General features: G+C 40.9%; 2 protein-coding genes across 13 annotated transcripts in view; one reads left to right on the plus strand and one right to left on the minus strand.

Moving 5' to 3' along the window:
* Positions 1-19,331, minus strand: part of CABCOCO1 (ciliary associated calcium binding coiled-coil 1) — a 319,312-nt gene that overhangs the window by 244,122 nt on the left and 55,859 nt on the right. The window lies entirely within an intron of this gene.
* RHOBTB1 (Rho related BTB domain containing 1) overlaps positions 1-19,331 on the plus strand; it is a 56,681-nt gene that overhangs the window by 1,650 nt on the left and 35,700 nt on the right. For 3 of the 6 annotated variants that reach the window (XM_054071696.1, XM_054071695.1, XM_054071694.1), the window contains exons 2-4: positions 3,450-3,548; positions 18,241-18,419; positions 18,900-19,173. The gene's annotated coding sequence lies outside the window, so the exon portion shown is untranslated. The remainder of the gene's footprint in view (positions 1-3,449; positions 3,549-18,240; positions 18,420-18,899; positions 19,174-19,331) is intronic. The other 3 variants (XM_054071693.1, XM_054071692.1, XM_054071698.1) reach the window with 1 other exon arrangement.

The following is a 19,331-nucleotide window of genomic DNA, read 5'->3' on the forward strand; positions in this document are numbered from 1 at the left end:
ATATGTGATATTACAGAAACATGAAACCAATACACAGAGATGACAGGCTAGTAAAGGGAAGCTCTTGAGTAGTTTGAGAGGTTTCTGCAATATTCTTTGTTTGGTAATAAACTTCAAAACAGACGGAAAAAATAATAAAAAAAAAAAAACACAAAAAACAAACAAACCCTAAGAGAGAAGAAAAAATTGGATCAACTTAGGCTACGGAACAACCCAAAGGTGAAGATGAGGTGGATTTGAGGAGAAAATTGAGCTGAGGTTTTTTGAGTTTTCTCTTGTGTCATTGTGTTGGAGGAGAGACTTGTCTGTGGCAGAAGAGGCTCCTAGGCCAGACCACAAATGACTGATCACACATTGTCCCCAAGGAGCCATCCAGGGAGCCCAGCATTCCACATGGTCTACCTGCATTCCTTCTGGGCCTGGTTTGCACTGCAATTGTATTTACCTGGCAACCTGTGGCAACAACCATTTGCTCCTCCCCTTCCCACCCATTTAAGGGAAGTTCCCCACCTTGGAGAATTAAACCATATAAGTACATCCCTCGCTGAATTTCTTTGTCCCAGCTGGCTTTAGTTTCCCTCAGCTTACCATGACCTTACCTCCTGAGGACGCCACCATAGCGCGCTTGCTATTGTGGGTGAGCATTAGTTGAGGTGGTGCCTGCCTGGGTGAGGAGGAAATGGGAGAGAGAAGGAATTGATCTGCTTCAGCCAGAACTGATGCTCTCTGGTACAGGCATGCAGTGAGTTTCACGTAAAGCCTGCTCTCTTTTCAGCTGTGAGGTCCTTAAGGCTCAGATAAGGAAGCTGCAACGTAGGGTTTAGCTGCTCTATTCTTCTGAGCGCAAATATTCATCACAAAAACAGAAGATCTGCTTCCACTACCATGGTAGGGAAGATGTTTATAGTCTGGAGTTGCAATCAGGCAGCACAATGCTAATTAAGATTAGAACCTTTCTTATGTGGTCCCAAATGTCTTCAAAACCAGAAAGCAGAAGATTGAGGGACAGGGGGATGGAGGCCAGAAAGTTTTTTTTCCCCTCAGGAACTTTTAGGCCTGTTCTTTAGTAATGATGAAAATCAGGGTTAACGAAGTTTCTGTCTGTTTACACTTCAAACATCTGGTATGACTTTACAGCATAACAACTAAAACAGTCTCCTGGCAAACAGGAGAGGCTCAATGTGGCCTTTAATAGGATAATAATGTAAATAATTAATTATTTCTGAAAAAGAACTATGAGTGAGCTGGTGGAAAGGCTTTGCATGTCTGTTCGGGGAGTGAGAAGGCTCTTAACTTATCCATGAAGGCCATGTTTGTGGATTTTAATGAGGGCAAAGCAGAGAAAAGCTAGTTGAAATGTGTAAGATCTCAATGAAATAAAACCAGAAAGCTTGTGAGTTTGTGATCAGATAAACCAGATCGCTTTGCTTAAAATAAGGGATGTTCTGAAAGAAGCTGCAGGTAACTTCTAATCTGCTGTCAGTACTGAGGAAACAAATGAACAGTTATGGATGGTACATTATCACATAAATTGGTATGTAAACAGTTCGAATGCCCTATGTGTGCTAATACCACTGTTTAAGTTGTTATTTGTGGTTTTGTTTCACTGTGGGATAAGGCTGTTATTTGTAGGGCTCACTAAGAGAGTTACATGTGGAGTCTGTAAGGGCCTGCCTGGGAGAAAGTCAGAGTGAAAGCAGTAGGAAAGATGGTGAGAAGATTCTCAACAGTTGTAACTGCATAAAATGAGGCAGTTATGGAAGGGGGTTATGATTTTTGCCACTAAAATGCTTATGGATAAGTAGCAAAGATGCTTCTAGGGAAGAGAAGGACTTCCAGAGTCATAAAAAGATTATGCCTTTAGCTGTAGTGTCAATTCTGGTGGCTTGCATTTTCCAAAAAGGTGGAATGAGGTGTTACTTCATTTTCTATGTTCACTCTCAATGTTGACTGGTGCAGAGTATCTACAGAATCATAGAATAGTTTGGGTTGGGAGGAACCTTAAAGATCATCCAGTTCCAACCCCCCTGCCATGGGCAGGGACATCCCACTAAATCAGGCTGCCCAAGGCCCATCCAACCTGGCCTTGAACACCTCCAGGGATGGGGTAGCCACAGCCTCCCTGGGCAACCTGGGCCAGTGTCTCACCACTCTCATTGTGAAGAAATTCTTCCTAATGTCTAGTCTAAATCTGCCCCTCTCCAGTTTATGCCCATTTCTCCTGGTCCTGTCCCCACAAGCCTTTATGAATAGCCCCTCTCCACCTTTCCTGTAGGCCCCCTTCAGGTACTGGAAGGTAACTATAAGGTCTCCTCTGAGGCTTCTCTTCTCCAGGCTGAACCAGGCCAACTCTCACAGCCTGTCCTCATAGGAAAGGTGCTCCAGCCCTTCGATCATCTTTGTAGCCTCCTCTGGATCTGTTCCAAAAGCTCCCTATCCTCCTTCCGTTGAGGATTCCAAAACTGGACACAGTATTTGAGATGAGGTCTCACAAAAGAGGAATACAGGGGCTGAATAACTTCCCTCGCCCTGCTGGCCATGCTTCTTTTGATGCAGCCCAGGACACATTGCTGGCTCATGTCGAGCTTCTCATCAACCAGCACCACAGAAGGTGGGAAATTCTGTGAGAAACTAACTTCAGTCCTAAATTCAACTCTGAAATGTTGCTGATAAGGAGGGAGAAATGCCTACAAAACACAAGCAGGCTGCTAAACTCCTCAGCTGAAGAATTTGCATTTCACTTCTGCTTTTCAAGCTACCATGAAACCTCTAAAAGCTACTTTCCTCATTGAGCTTTGCTTTTAGGGCGGCATCCAAGGTGAAATCAATGTTTCCCACCTTAGGTTCTTGGAAAACCTCAGCCTTGCTCTTGGATGGGAACCAAGCCACAATAACACAGACATTTATCAAACCCAATGAAACACTTGTATAATTAATTTCATTTGGGACCAAAGGTGGAAGCAACACAGAAGTCCTGGTTCACATGTCATCAGGCTGTCAGCTCATATTTTAGAGTCTTTTCACCTTCTTGAAGGTGGGCAAATCCCCTCCTCAAAGTCTGTTAGCTAACCTGTGAGGAGCTGGTTAACTGTGGTACAGCAGTGTTTGGTCCTGACACGTAAAGTGATTTTTTTTAATGTAAATACAGAGGAAAATTATTCAAGAACCAGCCTTATTTGACAGATCTGTGTCAATCTCCAGCAAAAAGCTCTATCCATGATTTCTTCAGTGCATTGAAGTGAATGCTTGATATTTTAATGTGGATATTCATTTTACCTTTTTGAAGCTTTGAAAGACTTTTTTGTTGACTATGTAGGCCTGTTTTACAATATAAAATGGATCTTAAGAGATGTCTTTGTTATTGCATGTGTTGTAATATTAGGTTGGAAACGGTATGGTTTATTCTGTCTCTCTTTTTTTTGGTTTTTTTTTCCTCCTTTCCCATTCAGGAGAGCCACAGTAAGAGAAAGACATGAAATATCTTTGATGGAATTCTGCTTATGATCAGACTGTTAAAAATGGATTTGAACGTTGTTTTCTCCTGTGAGGTAAGTATTCCCAGGGAGAAATTAAAAAAAAAATAGTAAAACTGACTCACTGTTGCCTGTCACCAGTGCTGTTCTCTCCAGCAGCTTTTGGTCAGGTATTTTGGAGTTAAAGCATCTCTGACTTGAAGAACTTGAATTCCTAGAATTAATCCTCTCACTTAAAGTTTTAGTCAGCTTTGTTCTGATATTCCAGTAGTTAAAAACAAATGTATAAAAGGATGTGCATTGTTGCAGAGTTAGTGTAATGGGTGGTTTCTGCACATAGCTTTTGACCCAATGTCAAGCTTTTCTTCAAAGTATCAAAGAAATGGAAACTTACACAGACTAACTGTAGATGCAGGAAATGGAGTGAGATCCGGGGATGAAGAAAGAGTTCATACCACAAATATGCAGGTACTCTTTTATGCATCCAGGCAGCTTTCTCTATTCCTGCTCTGTGCAGCATAGGGAAAAGGCGGGGCAATTGCCAGCCTGAATTGCAGATGCCTGTTAATGTACTTTTCCCAAGTCCCATATCCACATCTTCACTGGCGCGTACGGTAAGCCTGTAAGTTAGTAAAACCAAATACATCTCCTTAATCTAGGATCATAGGAAAACTGAGGTTGTAAGGAACCTCAGGAGGTCATACAGTCCAGCCATCAGCTAAATTTTTGTTGTTTTCATCCATTGGCCTTCCCAGTCTGAAGGACATACCGAAGCATTAACAAAAGGTGGATTTATATCTTGCCATATCCCTTGCAGAATGGAACATAACATGCTACTAAAATTTGTCAGAAGGGAAAATATTTTAATTAAGACAGGATTGTACAAGAATGTTGTTTCTCTGAACAAAAGAAACAATAAATCCCTGATATATTTATTTCTTGCAATTACAAATTAAACATCTACAGGTCATCTAACACAGTGACTCACTGCCGATATTTTAAAGATGTGTTTTCTGCAAGAATGACCCCCTTCCCAAGCATCTCTAGGGAATGTATTTATTTACTTTCTCATGTAAGGGAAATGGCTTTCTCATAATATAAGGGAAGGGAAGTGAACACATTGCTTATCCTGCCTGATACATGTTACTGAAACATTTCCTCTGAAGTATAAATATTTGTTCATGGGAAAACATAGTGACAATGTGAATAAAAATAAGCGTCTTGACAGGAAGCTTAGTGAGCAATCTCTTCCCTGGGCTCTCAACATAAACACAAACCAAGTACCTTCCCCTTCCCCCCCCTTGTTATTTACTACCAAATCGAACGTCTTGTAGGCCCTACAATAACTACTTCAGTGTTTTGGGCAGGGAGGGACATACAAAGAAGGGGTTAATGCTGTCAGGAGAAAGAGATTTCAGCATTCAGAGCCTGATAGGAAGGTCACTGAGGTGAAGAGACACTTGGTTTACCTTGGATTTATGCTTATCTTAATGTGCTTTGAATTGATCCCTAAAAATTGGTAATTTAATAGCTTTAATAGTTACATTAGTAATTTAATGACCCCCCTCCAGCACATCATGAAAGACAAACTATACTTCGTTAACAAAAATAGAAGTCATTTTCTAGATAATGCAGTTCCTGAAAGCCAGTATATAATATTACATGTATGCAAGTTGTCGTGCTATGAATTATTTAATATACACAAAGAGTGATCTCAGCATCACAAAGTACGTAAGGCAAATGGCACACGTAAGAGCCCTAATATGTCTCCTCACCTCTGCTCCCAGTGTGAAGTCTCACTTCCCAATCTGATTTTCTCTCTCTAAATGAATTTCTGGATAACACACATGGCTTATGTAATTAAGTTACAGAATAATGTTCTCAGAAAATGCATTCTGTGACCTCACTGTTTCCGCATCAGTTTCTGTTGCTTCTGTGATTGGGTCTTTCTTCTTGAAGAGACCATATCTGCAGGGCTGGACAAAAGTTAACTTACGTATTGTGATGTGCTTGAGTCAGAAAACGCTACATCTGTGGAAGGCATGTCTTTATGGAGGTGTTATTTGCTCCTTAATATCCTGGTCATAGCTTATTTGCTTATGGGCTTCTGTGTCACTTGAGGCATTATGAGACAAGTAGTAATAAATTTAGCTTCCTGGTTGAAGAAGCTGCTGCTCTCTGAGATTACTTTCTCCATAGTAAGTGGAGTAAAATGGGTACATATGCGTTAGCCACTACAGCACAGTCTGGCAATTTAATTTAGCTGACCGTTCAGATAGGTAAAAAGAAAGTTCCAGGCTGTGCAAAAGCAACAGAGGAGGGGGGGTATGTTTGTGAACCAGTAACCTTCTGTAGAATGAAAATACAGCAAAGCGAAATTTAAATTTTAAAACTGCTTGAGCTAGTTCTTCACAAACCTAGAATTGCTTGTGAGTAGAGATAGGAACATTAAGGGATTGCTGTGTGTCTGCAGTTGGAGTGCAGGGAGGAGGGGCAGTGTTGCTGTTTGTTGCTTTTAATCCTTATAATTAGATTTATGTTCTCTAGCAGTGTCTATCACAGACTGTTTAAATCCTATACTAAGCACATTTCTAACTTCATCATGGGATTTCCTGTGCTTTTGATAAAGGAGAATGAATGATTCTCTCAACACGTCTGCAGAATCAGGAAACAATTATTTGTTATTGTTAGTTGGGAAATTAAGAAAGAAAAGATGCAGTTCTGAAATGTCCGTTAATTCGGGGAGCTTAAGCAACTTGGTACCCAACACAAGAAATCCAAGTTGTGACATAAAAGCAGTGCTGTCACCCCAGAGCATCCTCTTGCCAACTAGAACTACCTGTGCCTCATACTTTTGGAAACAAAGACAAAGCACTCTCAAGATGAGGATTTGCAGCACTTTATGAGGATTTGCTACTTTATTGGAAAAAACCTGCAAAACCTATTAGTAGAATTCATGATACTTTGGCAAAATGACTTCCAAGCAATGAATGCATGAGAAATTTTGATGCACTGGAATACTTCTGAATTTATTAAAGCTTCCTAAATGCCTGATTAAGTTCAAAACCACTGCTGGTGGTTCTAATTTACAAAGGTAAATTCTGCCCCTGACATTTTAATGCTGCAGTTATCTTTTTGTGTGTGTGTAATTGGAAAGAAATGTCTTTTTCTCCGTATTTTGCAAATCACATGGTATACATGGGAGCTCGAGTCCTTTTGCCTATTCTGTATTTCAAGCCTTTAACAATGATACTTTGTCAGGTGGTGGAGTAATATGCTCAACACCCTCTGCAAAAAAAATGCAAATATGTGCAAGAAGAATGTGCTTTCGTAGTTGGTGGCTTATTTGTATGGTAGCATTAAAAAATTGGGGATTGTAACTGTTTCTAAGAAAGATAATTTGGAAAAGGCTCATCAAACAGCCTGCGGTGAAACGTGCAAACTGCCTTCATTCCCTGCTTCTTAGACTTGAATCATGTGTGCATTCACTTGCACTTGTGTGCATTCTTCTGCAATTTCTGTAATTACTGTTATCCTTCAGCTACACAGTTTTGCTAGAATTTAGAGAAAGTATTTCAGGGGGAGAACGATGTCCATCAGAACCAACTCTGGTAATATTCTTCCTGTGTATGATAAGGCCTTGACTCATTGGGGAAACAAAAAATTGATAACTAGATTTGCTTAGACATTGGAGTGAACTGCTGAAATATATGAGCAGTGTTTGGAAAGTAGAAACCTCGTGTTGATATAATCCAACCTAACCCACTGAATTTAAGTTTGTGTTGCAAGAGTGCAGTCTTTGCAAGGCAATCTAGGGTAACTAAATCATGTCATTAAATTTGTGTAAATGGTTGTAAGAGGCATTCATTCAAAAGTAGAGACTATGGAGAATGTCACAGGAGTTTCAGACTTTTAGTTTGGCTCTCGAAATATTAAAGCTGAAGTTTTGCTACTGTGCAGAATCGTATTACTCAAAATAACTGAAGAATTGTACTGTAATCTTGGGGTTAGAGGTTGCAATCCAAAGCAACACATTCTTTGAACAACCTAGTGGAAAGAATATGAAAGTCATAGATGTTTCATTCTCTGCTGGGTTTTTTTCAGCTACTTTAAGTTACATGTCTTCAACTTTCTAAGACAAGCATGCTGCAACTAATTATTTTCTTTTTCAAAACTTTTCTTGAATTATCACCTGAATTGAAGTCTATAGCAGTCAATGGAAGCTTTTCCGCATCAGTTTCAGTAGGTTTTATATCAGGTTCTTATGACTATATAATTAAGGTCTTTTACTTTCACATCTAGCTACCTGTGGGATAGAAGTACAGAAGAGTAAGTTGTAGTTAATAAGGCTGTTTCTCAAAGATTAATGATGGTAAGATTAAGCTGCCCTTGATTCTGCTATTTAATCCTGCTCTGTTGGTTTGGCAGCTGATAAAGATCAGAATAGGGCTGTTGGCTGCTTGTATATAAGCAGTGATTCAGAGAGCAATAATACTAGTCTTTGGCAACTGAAAAAAAGCAGAGAAAATCCACTTTGCTTCTCTTTCCCTCGCCACCCCTACCCTACACGTATCAGTTCCTGTAATTAGAGATCTGTGTTCAAGACTTCTCCTCATAATCTCTTTATAGCAGCAGTATAAGCAACTCAGAGCAGTAATAGCATGTCATCGCAGAGATCTATTTGCTGTCTTGCTCTTGTACAATTTATGCACTTTTTGACCAATATTTCAGCTTCTAAAATTTGGTCTACTTTTTGTATCCTTCTGCATATAAAGCTACTAAGCTTTTAATACATCAGGTGATTTTTGCAAGCCTCAAAAGGCAGGGAGAGCATTTATAATGCTTTAAGGAATGAGAGCTGATCCATTTATATATGGCTTTTAAAGCTCAATAGCTCAGATCAAGAGTGAGAAGCAAGAGACTGTTTTCCATTGAAAACCTCATCTTGTAGTATAAGAGGGTTCACTGTATTTTTGAAACAGCACTCGGGCAGAATTACATTCTGACTGATTTATGTACATGAGGAACAGAGACTGACAGCTAGCTGGAAGGTCAGGCAGGCAGAAAATCTTCCCCAGCTGACTGTTTGTTATGACTCTCATTTCATTCCACAAAGAAGTTCTTTTCATGTGTTTAACATCTGATTGCATGGCAGAAAGGTTTTAAGAAACTCTTAACAGTTTGCAGTTGCCAGCGCTATAGGTGAGATAGATGGATAACATAGTACAGACATGAAATCTGTTCTCCAGGGTGAGGATTTGTCCCTGGGATTAGCATTTCGTATATGTATGAAAGTTGGCATGTGAAGCTGCAATAAATAATTATTCTGGGTTGAAAAATTCATTTCTGGTATGTCCCAGTCTGCAAACAGAGGCAGGAGCTAGGGACAGAATTGTCAGGAAATTAGAATAACTCTAATTTAGTCAAAATTTCATTGCTGCATTAAGCGAAATATTAGCCTTAATTTTGATTAGTGAGCTTTATAAGATATAACACTCAAATAGATTGCCATAGAGGGCAAACCATTTTTTTTTGAAGGTAAATCTCTTGTACCTTGGAAAACTCCTTAAATTCTGGAAATAGGTGGTAAAGCAGGCATGCGTTGGATATTTTTATGCAATCACTTCCATTTTGTTCCCTTGACAAACAGCAAAATGACAAATATTCGAGAAGAAATACACCTATTAGTCAGTTCTTTCCTTTTAGCTTCTGTTTGAAACTGTTTTTATAAACTGCTTAAATCTTCCTTACCCATGTTGTAGTTCCAAGGATCTAGAAACAAGGAATATAGCTAACACAAGCTGTTGCACACTTGTTGACATTAAAAAAACTACACATCTAGTACAAAACTGCTGTACAACAAATTCTTAATACAGCCTGTCCTCTCTGGGTTGTGAATGCAGCAAGCCATAACTCTGCATTTCTTCCCTTGGGAGGCTCCTATAACCACTCAGCTGTTTCTCTTGCTGTTCTTCATATTAAGCCAAAATTTCATTTTGCGTAATTGTATCCTGGTGCACTTAACTCTGCAAACTGGACTATTCAAATGAATCCACTCCCTTCTAAGACCAGACTCTGCAGGCTATGCAAAGACAAGTACAGTAGCAAAGGCAGTTACAGAGTTTTGCAAGGTTTCGTGAGACTCCGGCAGTGCAACTGAACAAGCTGAGGCATAACCTGAGTCAGCAGAGTGCTCTTCCAGCACCAAAGCTAACCACATACTGGGCTGTGTTAGGACAAGTGTACTGAGGAGTCAATAGCACTGATTATGCCCCTCTACTCAGCACTTGCGATGCTGTGTCTGAAGTAGTGTCAAATTTCAAGCTTCATGGTATGAAGGGAGATTGACCCACTGAAGAGAGTGCAGTGGAAGGCCACTAATGTGGCTAGGGGACTGAAACACGGGGTGTACACGGAGAGCCTGAGGGAGCTGTTTGTCTGGCCTGGAGAAGAGAAGGCTGAGAGGGCATCTAATTACTATCTCAGGTACCTAAGAAGGGTTGTAGGAGAAACTAGGCTCTTCTTACAGTTGCACAACAAAAGGACAAGAGTCAGCAGTCAGATGTATCAGCAAGGTAAACTCTCACTGGGTATAAAGAAAAATGCTTTCACGATGAGTGGCTCAGCACTGGCACAGGCAGGTTGGAGACTGTAGGCCTTGGCCTGATCAAGCTTTGAAGTTAGTTGTGCCTCAAGGAGGAGGTTGGAATAGGTGAACTGCGGAGGCCCCTTCCCACCTAAATCGCAATTCTGTCATAGGCTGAGATGGGGAGAGCAGGGTCTTGTAATTAACAGGTAAAGTATGGAAGTGGAGGAAGGCAAATGCCAACATCCCACAATGTGATTAGACTGAAAACTAAAGCATTGTTGGAATGTAACCCACTGAAAAAGTGATAGGTGTCTAATTTTTATTCCAAATTGTAAGTATTGGCATTTTCCTTCCCTAGATAGTTCCTTTCTTGTTTACCCAGTTGTTTAAAATGTATGCATATATTAGGCACTTTTTATCCCTCTGCTAGTGAAAAAGAACAGGGAAATACAATTCATAAGGCAGACGACTGATGCTATATATCATTCATAGAATGCCCTAATAAAATCTGGTGCATTGCAGGCTTCTTAAGTGATGAAGGTCTTGCACTATATTTAGCATTTAGTGAATAACTGAAAAAAAAACCCCTAGCAAATAAAGGCATAGTGGTCTACGTTAGTGTCTAATGCACACAGTGAAGAAATCATTATATACATTACTTCCCTCCATGTCTGAGTATTGAGACAATTGTGTGGGGTAGTATGAAAAGGGATGAAACTGGCCTAATCAATTTGCACAGTTGGGTGAGAATAGATGTTGACATCACTAAATAGAAGCGCTTTACGTCAAATGCTAAACTCTGTCCTTATTATACCAAAGAGAAAAAAGGACTGCGTACAATATATATATAGTTCTGAAAAGAAGGCTAATTGTGAATGCATAAGCATTTGGCATGGATACATTACAGTTCTGAATGCAAACCCATTAATACAAAAATTGTATTGACAGGAAATGGCTGGAATTTTATTTAAGTGTGTGTAGAATTTGCATTTACACAGCTTTTTCAGGGCATTTATACTCTTTATGAATTTTTTATGGTTAAAATCTAATGGAATATATACTAATCCATCGCAGAAGTAGTTAGAAATTATTTTGATCTACCCACAGATTTAAAGCCTCTAAGCCCCATTGTGGGAAAAAGTAGACTTCAATGACAGGAGCTGGATAATTGTGATATTTTAATTCACATGCTGCCAGTTGGCTGAGATTACGTATATCACATACAATGGGTGAAGTAGCACATCTCTTATTTCAATTGTACGTCATTCATTCATGTTCTTTTGTAGTGTTGAAAGCAGGTTTCATGGACTGTAGGGAGCATCTTCTGTCCCTGTGAGATTGTGACGTGCAACATAGAGCCTGTACGGGATAATTTAGCTTATTTTGCTTTACTTAATTCCTTGTGCATTTAAATTTATTTCCCCTAAAAATCCTTTAATCTTAATATGCTCCTAAAGTCTTCTAATATGAAGGGCCCCTGCGTTCAGGGATAGAGGAAAGGGAGAACTCTAGTTTATCCTGTACTGTTTAGTTTCAGTTTTAGACTTTCCCAGGTTGCCTCTGCAACATCAAATCCACCCTCTGTCAGGGCACACTCAAGCCCAGACCTGCAAATGTCTATGCTGACTGTTGTTAGCGTGCATAACGTGTCTTAGGAAGCCGTGTTTGTGCTTGGGTGTTACTATTTAAACTAGAGAGGAAATAATCTCTGCTGTTCCGAGTTAAGACTTGAGTGGGTCCTTGGAGGGAGCAAGGAGCCACATTACTGGACTGATTGACTGATTGATTGACTGATTGATTGATTTGAGCAGGCATCATACAGGGAAATACCCCTTGCTTAAACATGGCCTCTAACCTGGTTGGGATGTAGACTTTCTCAGAAGGCTGGCAAACGGTAATATAAAAACTGAAGCCGAGGCTTACCGTCTTTAGACTATAATTTTCTGCAGATGCAGCAGATTTGGGTTATGATGGCATGGTAAGAATTATAGGCTAGTGCACGTCCAGAAGAGGTTTGAAAGAGAAGCTGAAGTAGATGCTTGTAGTCCCCGCTTCCTGTACCTCCTGTTATCCTTGCCTTTTTTTTTTTTTTTCTGCCCGTCTACTCCTGAGGTTTTTTTCTGGTGTTTCAGGAGTGCAGAGGATAGCAAGGCCTGAGGGCACTGAGCTTCAGCATTTCTGAGCTGGTAGAAAGCTCCCTAAGGGGTTCTGCTAACACTGCATGTTGGAGCAACCTGTGAAGTTAAACTAACTCTCCAGATCCAGGAGTAGAAAGGTTATTTGTAAATTCAGTTACGGTTTATGCACAACTGATGTTCCCTCCTGATGTTTTTTAATCATCTGAGAAATATATTCTCAAAAACAAAAGGTTAATTTAGCCCCAGAGTAACAAATAAGATGTTGGAACATGTGGGAACATACCTTTATATTTGCACTTCCAAATGTGTTCTGTGATTTAGCAAAACTAAAATAATTCTAAGTAAATTGAATTCTCCATGGGTGTGAATGCACTTTTAATTTTTTTTTTTTACCCAGTTATTCTCCAAGTTGTTTGATAGTGTTAAAAGCACATAACGGAGATGCAATTATAGGGCACAGTTGGCAGCCTGTAATCATGTTTTGGAAATCTGTATGGACCTGGCAAAAGCAGACTCTGTAGTTAAATGCTATCCATAGCCCACTGGCACGTCCTTTAGAATTGCTTGCAAAGATGGAACTTGTTTCCTTCCCTTTTTCCATCTAGCTGTTCTTCTCCCCTGAAAACAAACAAATAGAAAAATCCAAGCTGGCTACCTGGAATACTTAAACATCTAATTGAGTAAAGCTTTACCACTCATATGTTTTTAATGCTTGTGCATAGTCAGTGGGAAAACTTGTGGTTTATTACTGCCCTCTCTTGTATCAAAGCTGAGAAACTGTCAGTTGCTCTACACCCTATTAGGGATTCGTTCCAGCTGCTTCTTAAGGTGTGTCACTCAAGCTTATGGTCAAAACTCAACTATTTGTTTAAAAGTTTGGGAAAGTGTAAATACAGTTCAGTAGGATTATGTACCAGAGAAGACAGACCTAGCTCTCCCTGGGGGTTTATTTTATACTTGGCTGGAAAAGCTGCCATCTGAATTATATAAGAAGTTATACTTTTGTGGTGGGAAAGCACTGAATGGTAAAAGTTGCTATAGATGGTCATTAAAATGGAAACTACATAGCAGCATGTAGCCATTTCCAAAGCTGCAGAAGCCTTCAGGCACTGGGTAGCCTTTGATGAAGCAAACAAAAAAAAAAAAAGAAAAAACAAAAAAAAAAAAAGAGAGAAACTTGAGACCTTTTCTTTATCCTGGTCAAAAGCAAAGCCCTGTTTCTCTTTTTCCCATTTTAACCACCTGCCTAATATTCATCATTGCTGTGTTTGGCTAAATTTACTCTTGTGCACTAAAAATAACATTTTCTCCCTTCTTCCTGTCCTTTTTCTTTTTTGTTATAGAAAAGCTCTGTAACAAGCTTGCAAGGAGATCTGAAGAGATTTGTTTTATTGCAGTCCAATACTTCTTGAGTTGGCGTCAGAGCAAGTCTGGTTGCTTTTTATCAGTTTTCTCCCACATGATGCTAACTTACCTGTTCTGACAATAACATTAACCCTGTTTGTTGCAGCAGTGTTAGTCTATGTGTGTTTTAATAAGGACATGGGGGCTCTAGGTCTGTGGTTTGTTTTCAGAAAGTGATCGTTTAGACCGTAAAACAAAGGTACCACTAACGAATTAAAATTTGACATATTGAAACAGTCCAATAAAATACCCTTTATATCACCCTGCTTTGCTTAGCCCCTTGTATTAAGAAGGATGAACCTGGACCTTATTGTTTTCGTAAAGGTGGATACAGAGAGACTGTTGTTCTTGCATGGAGTGGAAATTTTTAGCCCTCATTTGTGGAGAAAAAATAGTTCACGTAGAGTTTGAAACTTAAAAAATGGAAAGAAGTTATACTCTACATTTTAAATCTGTTGATTTTTTTTATACATTTTGTTGCCTGCATTTTCAGTTTGTTATTTCTTTGATTGTAAGCAGATATCTGAGCAAGGGTTATTTTAGTTTCTGATTATTTCTGATACAATTGGCCTTCTGGGCTGCGAGCGCACATTGGCGGCTCATGTCAAACTTCTCATCAACCAGCATCCCCAAGTCCTCTGCAGGACCGCTCTCAATCACATCATCCCCCATCCTGTATTGAAATTAGGGGTTGCCCTGACCCAGGTGTAGGACCTTACACTAGGTCTCGTTGGATCTCATGAGGTTCCCACAGCCCCACTTCTCCAGTCTGTCCGAGTCCCTCTGGATGACATCCCATCCTTCCGGAGTGGCAACTACACCACTCAGCTTGGTGTCATCCGCTTGGTGTCATCCACAAACTTGCTGAGGGTGCACTCAATCTTGCTTTCATATTCATAGATGAAGATACTAAACAGCACTGGTCCCAGTACAGACCCCTGAGGGACACCACTCATCACAGATCTCCATCTGGACTTTGAGCCATTGACCACTACTCTTTGAATACGACCATCCAACTAGTTTCTTATCCACTGAACAGTCCGCCCATCAAATACATATCTCTGCAATTTAGAGAGAAGGATGTTGTGGGGGACTGTGTCAAAGGCTTTACAGAATTCTAGATAGATCACATCCATCAGTTTACCCGTGTCCACCGCTGCGGTTACCCCATCGTAGAAAGGCACTAAGTTGGTCAGACGGGACTTGCCCCTGGTGAAGCCATGCTGGCTGCCACTAATCACCTCCTTGTCCTCCATGTGCTTTAGCATAGCTTCTAGGAGAATCTGTCCCTGACCTTCCCAGGCACAGATGTGAGGCTGACAGGTCAGTAGTTCCCAGAGTCGTCTTTTTTACCTTTTGGGGACTTCTCCTGATTGCCATGACTTTTTAAATATCATGGAGAGTGGCTTGGCGACCACATCTGCCAATTCCCTCAGGACTCTGGGATGCATCCCATCAGGTCCTGTGGACTTATATATGTTCAGGTTCCTCAGGTGATCACGAACCTGATCCTCTACTGTGGGAGAGGGTTTACCCCCCAGTCACTATCTTGCTGTCCCATGACCCAGGAGGGGCGAGGAGAGCGGTTATCAGCGAAGACTGAGGCAAAAATTTTTTTAAGCACCTCAGCTTTCTCCTTGTCTGTTGATATGAGATCACCATTCCCAGCCATAAGTGGGGGTACATTCTATTTAACCTTCCTGTTCTGATTGACATACCTGTAGAAGCTCTTCTTGTTGGTCTTCCCTTCCCTTGCTAAGCTCAGCTCCAGGTACTCCTTGCCCTTTCTGACCTCATCCGTACACAACCGGGCAGTGTCTCTATACACGTCCCAGGTTCCCTGCCCCTGCTTGCACTGCCTGTGCAGCTCCCTCCTTTTGTTTAACCAGCAGGTCTCGACTCAGCCACGCCAGTCTCTTCCCTTTCCTGCCTGATATGTTGCATGAACATATTTTTGACCGGTTTCACGTGCGCCGAACCCCCGGTGCGGGTTGGAGGCGGAGGGCGCGCCCTGCTTTCATGAATGGACTCGTCTGGCTGTGCTAAGAATAGCGCTGGGACTGCGGCTCCTGGCGCCACATCCCGCCTGCGATCAGGCTCCAAGCGCCCTGCGTGTTGGGAGAGAGAGGAGGAGGCATCCCGAGTCCTCGGTGGAGCAGATCTCTTTGGCTTTCAAAAATAGAGGGGTACGATGTGCACGGGAAACAGAAACCGCTTGGTGCTTTGGAGTGTCGTTTACTAAAACCTGAAGGATTTCTCTTTCTTCTTTTCCCTCCGCTCTGTCTGTAGAGTCTGTTGTGGGTTGCTGTGACAACACCAGGAGGCTGCTGGGGGGTCTCGCAGTGCACAGATTGTCAGGTGTCTGTGTCAGGGCCCAGAGTGGCTGTAGAGACAAATGGTAGCAGATTTTAATTTGTTAACTCAACCTTTAGTGTTTATTGTGGCATCCAACAGCTACATCAGAGAAATCAGTCACTGGGCAGACTGAGATCTGTGAGCTCAGAATTGCCTTCTTTTGGTCAAGGCGCTACTCAGGGCTTCTGGAGGCAGCAATATACTTGTTTTAAAAATGATAGTAATAATACAAGAAAGCCCTTGAGGCTTTTCATATGGTCACAGGAAGAGCAAGGAAGTGATGCCAGAATATTCTCAATGACTTTGTTCATCCTCGGTTTGTATACTATTTCAGGACAGACAGCTGACTCAAAGCCAAATGTTCAGCCTGAGCTGTAACAGAAGCTGAGGTGGAAATTAGTTTGTTCAGCGTGCTCAGGGGGTATTCTTAAGTTACTGGTCTTTCTAGGCAAAAATAAAGCACCTGGGGAGAAAACCACAATTGTTAAGACTGTATTGAAGAGATACCATGTGTGCATAGCAATTGAATGGCACGTATCTATGTATAGACCGTATTTCAGGATTGGGAATCACAGTAGATGGAAAGAGAAGAGCTTAATTTCTCTTTAGTATTTTTCTGAGGTCTTCTCCCATTAGATTTTGCTTTTTTTTATTATATGCACATTGGATTCCTATGCCTGATTCTATGCAAAAACTTGATGAGTTCGGTATTTGTCTAAGTTTATTGTCTAAATGACATAAGACTTAAGGAGCATAAGATCTGGGGCAGGCTCAGATGTGTAGAAGTGTTTTTATCCAAGAAGAAATAAACATCAATTCTAGCTCTGGGGAGCTTTCTAAAACTCCTGTCCTTTTAAAACTCTAAGCTTCAAAAACACTGTAGAGCATTAGGATGAAGGGAAGAGCTGATAGCATGATCAGTAAATCCCAGCGTTTGATTCTTTGCGAACACATTTTGTTCGCTGGAAAAATGCTTAAGTCCTGCATCCAGATGTTGCCTTGTGCTGAAGGAGATAAAAGGACAGAGAAGCCTTGAAGTAGGAGAAGCAAAGGAGCAACGGGTGTTTGACATGCTTCTACCTTGCTTCCATCTATCCTGCCAGGAGAGTACACAAATGTTGCACGATGAAGCATGTAGTTGGGGCAGGAGGGGGGGAAAGGCTGAGCTATCCTTGCTGCACACAGCAGATTTGCAGAGCAGCTCATGGCGAGGCTAGTCAGACCAATGTGAATGTACCCGTGGATCACTGATTGGATTCCCATGAAAGAGCTCAAAACCTTGAGCTGAAGGAGTGAATGCTGGCATGGTGCATGAGCTGCAATTGATGCAGCCTACAGTGTGTGCGGTAATAATTGGACCCTTTGTTACTAAGGATAGATTCATGAAATGAAAGTATGAATTCCTTTTGGTTCCCATCCACCACCATTCTGCTTTGCTGTTTTCCTCTCCTTTCTGTCTGACGTGAAAGGCACAACATTGCAATTTCTCTCTTTTTTTTTTTTTTAGATTTTCCCTTTAGAAATGAGTCTCTGTGTGTCAGTGGATGTTACAAGTAAGCTCCACATAGACTTGCCTCCTGCCCAATTCAGTTAATGTCACTAGATTTGCATTTGAGATATAAATGCAGAATTTGACCCAAGATCTGAAAGGAACAGTTATTTGAAGTCTGCCATCCTGAAGTATTTCCTATTCAAGTAAGCGTTTAGGTCTTTGGGGAGTTCTTACCTGCTGTCATGAGGTCTCACTCTCCTTGTATAGTTTTCTTGTAGCAATCACATGTGGGAGTGAATAAAATCACAGATAATATCTTTCTAGCATCATTGATTAACAAAGAGGAGAGTGCCTGAGAAATGTCACATAAAGTTCAAGAAACAAGAACCCAATTCTGTCTTTTGGAACAAAAAGGGCACATCAGTGTCTCTGGAATATTTTTCTCTGTTTGTAGCTCTAGCAAAACTTGATATTTTTCCCACAGAAATGCCCAAAACTTGGAAGCATGCCTTGTTTGGTGGTTATTCTTGGCTTTTTACCTGCTTGGAATAATATTCTTACCAAACAGAGCGTCTGATATCAACACCTGTCTTTATAAATGGGTGAAATCAATAACAACCAATGGTACAGTGTCAGTAGTTAATGCTATACAAGTTTCCGATGCTTTTAATTATGTAAGAGTAAAATCAGGGATTTCATGGAGTTTATTACCATAAAAACCAGTAGTGTTGAATCAGGCTTTTCCAGGGATCCTTCCCCTTTAATCTCAATTTTTATGTGTTATCTCAGATACACCCAAGCATCACAGTCACTAGTGATTCAGCTGCAGCTTTGCCCCACGTATATGAATCCAAATAACGAATCAGGAGCCAGAGCATCCAATGTTCTATCTACATTAGGGACCTGCTCATCTGAAAGCAATTCAGTTTGTGCTCTCTGTGGCTGCATCTGATGGGAGTCAAAGCATGGTAAGTGATGACAACTGGGATATTTGCTTCAAAAGTTAGTTCTTGATATGAACTGAAGTTCTACTAGAGGTACATCCTTAATCTGCTCCTGCAGTGTAGTCTTCTATTGCAGGAGGACTAATCTAACAACGCAGTGCACAGTGGCATTTTACGGGTGGCTGCTTTATAAAGTACCAGCTGTGGGTTATCACCATCTATGTATATTGTCCATTCTTCAGTTTCTGGGTTCTCAGCTACTTTTATTAATGTCAGCCACAGTTAATTACAGTTTGTGATGATGTGACAGATCATGACCCACAGCAATGCCAGATCTTGGTCACTTCCTAGTCCCCACTGTCTGCTGTTGTCATCTCTGGTAGTGAAAGGAGCAGTGAGTTGTAGCCAGGTGTATCTGAAATTCTAACAAAATGCATCTGCAAAACCAAAGTACAAGCTTTAGATTAGACATGTATCAGCTATGGATTATTTCCCTCTTTCTAGGGGTGGGTCCAGTATGGTAGCCCTTCCTCACATCTCTTTGCACAGCAAGAAAGAAGAAACAAAAGGAGTCACAAAGGACTGCCCTGTGATGTGGCCTGTGCTTGAGGTAGACCCTGAAGAATTGCTGATGGGACAGTGTTGCAGGCTCTTCCACCATATAGAAAACGTTCATCCCAGATTCTGACACATGAGGTTCTGAAATGGTTAAATGTCCTGCACCTGCTGTGTGGATTAATTTCTAGAGAGATGATCGCATCACAAAGGATATAGCAAGGTATGTCACAGGTCCAAATAATATGTAAGCTGCTCAGTGTAATCAGCTTGTTGATTTCTGCCCTTCAGTTCTTCCAGAACTTGTCAGAAAATTGACATAGTTCAAGCCTAGTGCTGAGCTTTGCATTTGAATCGTTTTTTCTCTGGTAGGCTGTGAGT

Source organism: Cuculus canorus, chromosome 7 (assembly GCF_017976375.1).
Source record: "Cuculus canorus isolate bCucCan1 chromosome 7, bCucCan1.pri, whole genome shotgun sequence".
Lineage (NCBI taxonomy): Eukaryota > Metazoa > Chordata > Aves > Cuculiformes > Cuculidae > Cuculus > Cuculus canorus.